This window comes from Schistocerca cancellata, chromosome 6, assembly GCF_023864275.1.
Source record: "Schistocerca cancellata isolate TAMUIC-IGC-003103 chromosome 6, iqSchCanc2.1, whole genome shotgun sequence".
Lineage (NCBI taxonomy): Eukaryota > Metazoa > Arthropoda > Insecta > Orthoptera > Acrididae > Schistocerca > Schistocerca cancellata.
This window is the reverse complement of record NC_064631.1, coordinates 451070291-451079580: the sequence shown is the minus strand read 5'-3', so window position 1 is coordinate 451079580 and position 9290 is coordinate 451070291.

Below are 9290 nucleotides of genomic sequence, written 5' to 3'. Positions count from 1 at the left end.
TCTCTCTTTGGTCAATTGGGGTACTTCAGCTTGATGCAACCAAGAAGCGTTAATTATAAATTAGGGATATTTGAGAAAAATGTAATTTAACATTCATAATAAACACTGTTGGTAACAAATGGGTTAACTGACACACCAACTTTTAATTGGGGATTTTATTGAGCTTCATTTCTGTCGCCGACTATATGGTGAAGAAATCAGTTAATCATGTAGTGATTAAATTTGTCAGCAGTAGGATAATAACACTAGACAGTGGCAGTTGAAATTGTTTTAATAAATAAAGAGACCAGATGTGCAAGCTGCGAGGGGTCATTAAAATTGTACTTAAAATTGGACTATGGCTGGTTGATTTCAGTTAGTCTTTACTAAACACAATTATAAAACAATTTACGTATTTAGATGGCTACAATTGCAGTATAGCACAAAGAATGAAGTATAGAAACGGTAATATGACTTATTAGGCTTTTTTTAGACAGTAACAAGCGGAACATTGTCAGGTGGACTATGCTTAAGTGCATTTACTGGCAGGTGGTGAAAGGTTTGTCAACAGCATTCGTTGACAGTGCTTGAGAAACTTCATTTCAGTGCTAAGATACTGAGAAAGTACAATCACTGTAAAAAGGAGATTGATTACAAAACACTTGGAGTGTCAGTCATAGAATAGTTGTGAAGCATGTGCGACCAATACGAAATAGAACAAACAGGGGATAGATGGTGTAGTAACAAGTGCAGTACGAATAGTCACAGCTTTGTTTGACCCATGGCAGGAACTACTGCTAAAAATCTTGAATTAGAGTACACATGAAAGCAGACACCAACTATTCAGCGAAATCCTTCTTACAAAATTTCAAGTAAAAGTATCAAGTGAGAAATTTAGGAATATACCTCGACTCCTTTCGTTCTCTCCCATAGGGACTGTGAAGAAATGGCTATACTAATTACAGCACCCTCAGATGCACTGAAGGAATCATTTTTCCTGTGAACCGTATGTGAATGGAGTAGGAACAAACCATAATGTGTGGTGCTGTGGGAAGGACCCACTCCTATTCACTTCGCAGTGGCTTGCGGAGTATAGATGCAGATGTAAATGAGGAACTGCTTGGTAGTATGTCATGACGGCAGCTTGGAGATGGTGACTCAGCTGCAGTTTTACAGCCTGGCCTGAAGCGAACCTCCGGTGTTTGCGACAACGTCTATCACTGCAAGCAGAAGCAAAGCCTTGAGCGACTTGGGGCTAGTAAAGGAAGTGCCGTACATCAGGACAATAAGTGAACTGTCCCTCATGAAAACCAGCATCTAAGTCTCGCAGGAAATGTAGTACAGGACGCTATAGAGGAGTCAGTGGCACTTTTGTAAGAATTAGTGCATTTCTCTTCCTCGTTTAGGTACAGGAAATGAAATGAGGACAGTCACGTGCTTTCCAGTAACCCACCCGCAAAGTTGCTTAACACTCACTGTCTGATTTTAATGTGTCTCAGCCAGTGTGGATTTTCAGCAGACGAATAATTCATATTTCTTACATTCAGCTATCCATTAGTTGTAGCAGTTGCTTCATCGGCGAAGAAAACTCCTTGAAGACAGACCCTAGTATCATGATGTCGCTCCACAATCAAGTGACAGAACTGCATGCGTCCTCTGTACAGCTGTTGGTTACTCTGTTTGTGTTGTCGCGGATGAAAGCTATTTGAGAGCAATATCCTTTGAGCGAAATACAATACAATGGTGCAGACGTGTTATACAGCTGTCGATAAGTAAAAATACACTGTTCGGCTTTAAATTAGAACTTTATGAAGACTTCATGCAAGAAACGTCAAGTGCAAATGACCAGTATTTCAGTGTACCCGTAGTTGAACCAACACAAAAAAATTACATGTACTAACGGACAGAGACCAGCGGGCATCGTCGATTGTTACTATATGGCGTGAAATCAGCGGAAGGAATCACTCGTGACCTGCAGTCAGAATGAGTGTGCGTAGGGAGTTAAGACGTGTCGGCTACATCGCCCGAACAGCTCCTCACCATCCAAACATTTCTCTACTCAGTGCTAAGCGATGCTTGAAATGCTATAAAGAGCGACGCCACTGAACAGTGAATGACTGGATTTGATTTGGAGTGTTTAGTCATGCGACAGCCTCTGGTAGTGCGATGTAAGAGTGTGGGTTTGGCGAATTCATGGAGAATGTTGTCTGTTATCAAGTTTAGTGCCAGCCCTGAGTTGCAGGGATGATACGGGGGTGTTGTTCGTGGTTATGCTGTAGCCTCCTTATTATGCTTAAGAAAATGCTAAATGCAGGATTATAAGAACATATTTTACAGGATCGTGTACTGCCTACAGTTCAGCAAGATAATGAACACTGTTATAAAGCAGCGTCTGCGTGACAGTAGTTTGTAGACCACATCATTTCTGAAATGAACCAGCCCGCAATGGGTCCCGATCTGAACCTAATGGAACACTTTCCTGAACAGTTAGAACGTCGATTTCGCTTCACATCCCAGTGTCCAACATCGCCATATTCTCTTGTTTCGACTCTTAAGGAAGAATGGGCAATCATTCCCTCACACATTCAATTGAGTACAAGCCGTCATAAAGGTGAAGCTTGGCGGCACACTCAAGGGTGACAAATTACTGAACTATATAAAATAAAATCGTCATAACTTCTGAACGGTTTGAGTTAGTACGTTCAAATTGCACGGTTGGCGGCGGGACATGATGGGAATTAGTACGCGCGGTACGGTTTGGCACAAAATGACTCTGAGCACTATGGACTTAATATCTGAGGTCATATTCCCTAGTACGTAGAACTACTTAAACCTGACTAACCTAATGACATCACACACATCCATGCCCGAGGTAGGATTCGAACCTGCGACCGTAGCAGTCTCGCGGTTCCGGACTGAATCGCCTAGAACCGCTCGGCCACCGCGGCCGGCGAACGGTACGGTTTGGTTTAGCGACGAATCCCACTTTCATTTGGGTAGGTTCGTCGTCAATAAACGAAAGTGGCCCATTTGGGGTACAGAGAATCCGCATTTCGCATGTTCAGTCACGGAATTATCAGTGCGATATTCCTTGATGGCAAACTGACTACTGAACGGTACGTGAAGGTTTTGAAAGATGATTTAATTCCGATTATCCAAAGTGAAACTGATTTCGCCGAGACGTGGTTCATGCAAGACGGAGCTCGACCCCATGGAAGCAGGAGAGTTTGATGTGCTGGAGCGACACTTTAAGGACCGTATTCTGGCTCTGGGATACCCAGAGGCCACTGACATGGGCCTCGATTGGTCGCTATATTCTCCGGATCTGAAGTTAGGCGACTCCTTGTTGTGGGGCTTTATTAAAGGCAAGATATACAGAAATAAATCCAAAACCACTTCTGAGCCGAAAACAGCCATTCAGAAGGTCATTGACAGCATCGGTGTTCCGACACTTCACCGGGTTACGCGTAATTTCATTATTCTTCTGTGCCATATCATCGCAAATGTCCGCCCCCGGTAGCTGAGTCGTCAGCGCGATGGAATCAATCCTAAGAGCCTGGGTTCGATTCTCGGCTGGGTCGGAGATTTTCTCCGCTCAGGAAATGGGTGTTGTGTTATAATAATCATCATTTCAACCTCATCGACGAGCAAGTCGCCGAAGTGGCGTCACATCGAAAGACTTGCACCCGGTGAATGGACTACCTGATGGGAGGTCCTAGTAACACGACATCGCAAATGATGTCAGGCATGTCGAAGGTGTCGTAACCTAAATCCGAATATCTGTAGCGACGTTTAAATGTAGAATAAAGTGTGCGCAAGACGTAGTTTGCAATTAATTTACGTTTTTTCCACATAGTTCAATAATTGTCCCCCTGCATAATAATGTCCATTAATAGGCATACTGCTACATTTGATCAGAGTGGTTTAAATAACAAAAAATCTGATTGCACAGTCAATAAATCAGGTGACTGGTTTGTGGTGATACAGATGCCTCCTTTCGGCGCTGCTTGGAGTCGTGAAGGCGTAGCATGCAGGGAGGATGTTTCTTGCATCGGTACGGGGCGCGACGCGAATAGCGCGCGCGCCTCGGGCCGTGACTTGCGCCTCCGAGGCGTTCAGTGGCGCCTTTGTGAAAATACGGGGCACGCTCGTTTTGGCTGCGAGTCTGCCTTTTGTTGTGCCGCTCCGCCCGCACACGCGAATGTATTGTGCGGCGACAAAAACTGTCGTAGCCGCGGAGACTCTCTGCGCTGGCTTCCCGCGAGATGAAAACGCAGATGAAAGCTTGGAGGCGCGGCCGTTGAGGAGGCAGCTCGCCTCACACAGTGTGCTCCCAGGTCGCAGGGAAGCGGCGGGCGCAGAAAGCAGAACGGGCCGAGGAGCGCCTGCGGGCTGAGGGGAGCAGGTTCGCTTTCTCCGCTCCTCGAGTGTCTTCCGCGAAAATGCCGGCCCCTCTGTCACGTCTTCGTGCTGCTCAATCTCTGTACGATAACGAAGAGTATTCGCTCGAAATAACTCGAGCGAGGATGCTGCCGTTGTAGGTATAGGGTTCACGCTTTCGGAAGGAGAGGAACGCAGTAGAAAATATCGCCATACCACACCACTACGTTAGACTTTACGTGGTTCTCAAAGGTTCATAACTCAGTCATCGGTGCCTCCATCGACAGTGACTCGGCTGGTTTCCTTCACTGTGATTTCTTATAAGATTCCTGCTAGGCTTGAGAAACGAATTACTTCTGGAAGTAAGTCAGTCACAATGTTTAGACTATGAAACAAACTAGTAACGTGGTCTGACTGCACAAATGTTGTACGAGGGTCACTCCAAAAGAAATGCACACCATTATTGTAAAAATACAGTTTTTATTCTGCATGTATGAAAGTTTTACAGTGTGTAGATACATCCTTCCCGCTTGTTTTCAAACTTAGTTCAACCTATGGCTGCTACACTTGACGTTCGTCAGAAGCAACATGCTGTCATAGAATTCTTGTGCTTTGAAAACGAGACAGTGGGGAACATCCACAAGAGGTTGAAAAAGGTGTATGGAGATGCTGCTGTCGATCGCAGTACAGTGGGCAAGCAGGTTACGTGATGAAAGCAGGCACGGCAGTGTTGAGAATTGTCCTCGCAGCGGCAGGCCTCGTACTGCACACACTCCAGACAATGTGGGGAGAATTAACGATTGGTGACTGCTGACACACGCATCACAGTGAACGAATTGTCACGTTACGCTGGGATAGGGGAAGGAAGTGTTTGCAGAAAACTGAAAGTGTTGACGTTAAAAAAGTTTTGTACCAGGTGGGTTCCCAGGATGTCAACAGTGGCTCAAAAAGAAACAAGAAAAACGGTATGCAGCGAACTTTTGGAACAGTACGTGAATGGTGGACATGAATTTCTTGGAAGAATTGTGACAGGTAATGAAAGCTGGCTCCACCATTTTTCACCAAAGACGAAGAGGCAATCAATGGAGTGGCATGATGCAAATTCACCCAAGAAAAAAAAATTCAAAAGCGCACCTTGTGCTGTAAAAGTTATGGCTATGGTGTTTTTCGATTCCGAAGGACTCTTGCTTGTCGACATCATGCCAAGTGGAACCACCATAAATTCTGATGTATATGTGACGACACTGAAGAAATACAAAATTGTTAAGGCTTTCGTGGCCACTTGTTGACAAACTGCCTATTGGCTTCTGTCTCGGGTTCTTTGGCCGACGTTCATCTAATGATTTTTCTGACGTTTCGCCAGCACGAGTGGCTGGCATTGTCAAAGCTTCACCCTCCATTGCCGGTGGTGAACTGGAGGCGAGCTCGCGGCCGCAGGCTATATGTACCTGGCGCGCCAACGTCCGAGGGCTTCTCCGCGGTCATTTCCGGTGCGTTTCTACCGTCGCAGGTAGCAAGAGGAGAAACGCACCGGAAATGACCGCGGAGAAGCCCTCGGACGTTGGCGCGCCAGGTACATATAGCCTGCGGCCGCGAGCTCGCCTCCAGTTCACCACCGGCAATGGAGGGTGAAGCTTTGACAATGCCAGCCACTCGTGCTGGCGAAACGTCAGAAAAATCATTAGATGAACGTCGGCCAAAGAACCCGAGACAGAAGCCAATAGGCAGTTTGTCACACTGAAGAAACTTCAAGCTCGACTGAGTCGTGTTCGGCCACATCGGCAAAAGCAGGGTGTTTCGCTGTTGCATGGCAATGCACGGCCACATGTCAGTCAAAAAACCACGGAAGCGATCACAAAACTGGGATGGACAACACTAAAAGACCAGCCTTACAGTCCTGACCTGGCTCCATGTGACTATCATCTCTTTGGGAAACTGAGAGACTCTCTTCGTGGAACAACGTTTGAAGATGATGACTCCCTTGTGCACGCTGCCAAACAGTGGCTCCAACAGGTTGGTCCAGAATTTTACCATTCGGGTATACAGGCGCTGGTTCCAAGACGGCGTAAGGCAGTTGAGAGGGATGGAAATTATATGGAGAAATGAAAACATTGTTCCCAAACGATGTATCTACACGCTGTAAAACTTTCAAATATGTAGAATAAAAGATGCATTTAAAAAAAATAGTGTGCATATCTTTTGGAGTGACCGTTGTAGAACATTACCTGGACAAAGAACTGTGCTTCGCACTAAGGTTTTCTCAATGGCATAGCAAAAGAAAACTGAATTTACGTTAGTATGAATAATCACAGCAAATACTACACCAAGCATGAAAGAATGTAATGGAACCTAGCTGCTGTATGCAGTGATATGGGAATGTGGATCCAGTTCTTTAACAGATCACAGACACAATTCATTGAATAAACTACTTTTTCTGTAGAACAAAAAGCTGCAGCACTGACATCTGAGTCAAAGCCGAACCTTTCAGACTGAAAAATCGTGCTCAGAACGTGAAGTACACTATTTACAGAAATTGATGGTAGTCTTGTTGTTAATTGCCATAGGATGTAAAGTACTTGCTGTTACTTCATCTGTCTATCTGCGGTAAGTATAATAATACTAACGTTACATCAATTATTCGTAGCAACGTGGAGCTAAGTATAAATCAGCTACACAGCTGATCTTAGCACTCTCTGAAAATTTAATGTATATGCACAACGGAAATTTTTATAACTGAGTCTATTGTACAGCCTTCCTGTGTTTTAGTGGAAATTTGATTACTTTTGTGAAACTGAATTTAGTGACCTATGAGTGTTAAATATCGTTCAAGCGCCATCCAAAAAACTTTGCTATATTGGAATTATCATGAAGCGGCATCCTCTTCATGTGGAGAAGTACGTAGGAAATCCTGTAAATAAATTGATCTACTCTTTTGTTACTTATGACTTGTGATGAATCGCATCGTTTCTATGTGTTTGTTAATTATTTGTCTCAGGATTCGGGTGAAAAATAGAAGAAATATCTATAATAAAGTACTGTTATTAATCTCTTTATGCTTTCATTTTAGATCTCACACCAGCTATCACCAGATGCTTTGTTACCTGTTTGCATCATGTTTCTATTTTACATCTACATCACACTCCACAAGCCACTTGTGTGGCGGAGGATGTTCTGGTACCACTAACTGACACCCCCCCCCCCCGTCTCCTCCTCCTCTACCCTGTTCCACTCGAAAATGGTGCGTGGGAATAATTATTGTCATTAAGCATCTTTATTGGCTCTAATTTCTCGAATTATCTCGTCGTTGTCATTAGGTGACATTTATATGGGAGGAAGTAGTATGTTGTCAGACCCCCTGAAAGCGCTCTCTCAAAATGTCAACAGTAAGCCTCTCCGTTATGCACAACGACTGTGTTGCAACGTCTGCCAGTGGAATTTATTGAACATCCCCATTACGCTCTCGCTCCGATTACACGATCTCGTCACGAAAGGCTCACCTCTTCAATGGATCTTCTCTTCTCTCTCTCTCTCTCTCTCTCTCTCTCTCTCTCTCTCTCTCTCTCTCTCACTCACACACACACACACACACACACACACACACACACACACACACACACACACTCTGGTTGTTCAGCAATACTCAAAAGTTGGTCAAAAACAACCTTGTAAGTCACGTCCTTCATGGATCAGTTACATTTTCTTAAGATTCTTCCGATAAATCTGTGTAACATCCAATTTTCCTACTATTTGTTTTATGTGGTCATTCCACTTCAGGTTGCTCTGGGTAGTTACTGATAGATTTCTCACGGTAGATATAGTTTCCAGTAGTTGTTCACAGCAGTGCCTTTCTTCTCCTATACATGCGCAGTAAGTTACATTTATTTACGTTCACAGCCAACTGTCAGACTCTGCACCAGTCATGAATCCTCTGTAAGAGCAAATGTTACTGTCCTCTGTCGTTGCTACCATGTTATAGACAACCAAATCGTCTGCAAAAAGTCTTAATGGTATCTGATGCTTTCAGGTAGATAATTTGTATTCAACGTAAACAATAACGCTCCTAACACATTTCCTTGCGGTACTCCGGAAATTACCCACGCATCTATCGATTTCTTTTCCGTTAAGAGCGACGTATTGAGTAAGGAAGTCTCGAATCCAGAATCCAGTCGAAAATCTGGCCCGATACTCGATAATCTCGTATTTTTCACTAAACGGTACTCCGCAGTATTATTAAATGCCTTCCTGCAGTCAAAGAACTCGGTGTCAACTTAAGCGCTGTTGTCTACAACGTTAGAAATCTCATGGAGCACCAGAGCGAGCTGAGTTTCTCACGGTTCTGTTTACGGATCCATGGTGATTTTTATAGAGGAAATTCTCGTCCTCCAAAAAAATGGTTCAAATGGCTCTGAGCACTATGGGACTTGACATCTGAGGTCTTCAGTCCTAGAACTTAAACCTAATTAACCGAAGGACATCACACACATCCTTGTCCGAGCCTGGATTCGAACCTGCGACCGTAGCGGTCGCGCGGTTCCAGACTGTAGCGCTTAGAATCGCTGGGCCCCAGCGGCTGATTTTTCGTTCTCCAAAAACGCCATAACTCTCGAGGATAAAACATGGTCCATAATTCTACAACAGATTGACGTCAATGGTATAGGTCTATAATAGTGTGCATATGCCCTCGGCCCTTTTTGGAAACGGGAATGATCTGCGCTTTTTTCCAGTCGCTTGGTACTCTTTATTGCCCCAGCTATCTACGATAAACTGCCGCTAGAATGGAAGCATGTTCCTTCGCATAATCTCTGTAGACTCTTACAGCTATATCTGTGGTCGTGATACCTTTCAACTACCAAGCGATTGCAGTTGCTTTTCTATTCCCCCATCTGTTTTCTCAGTATCAGTCATTTCCACATTTGTATTTCGTACCATGA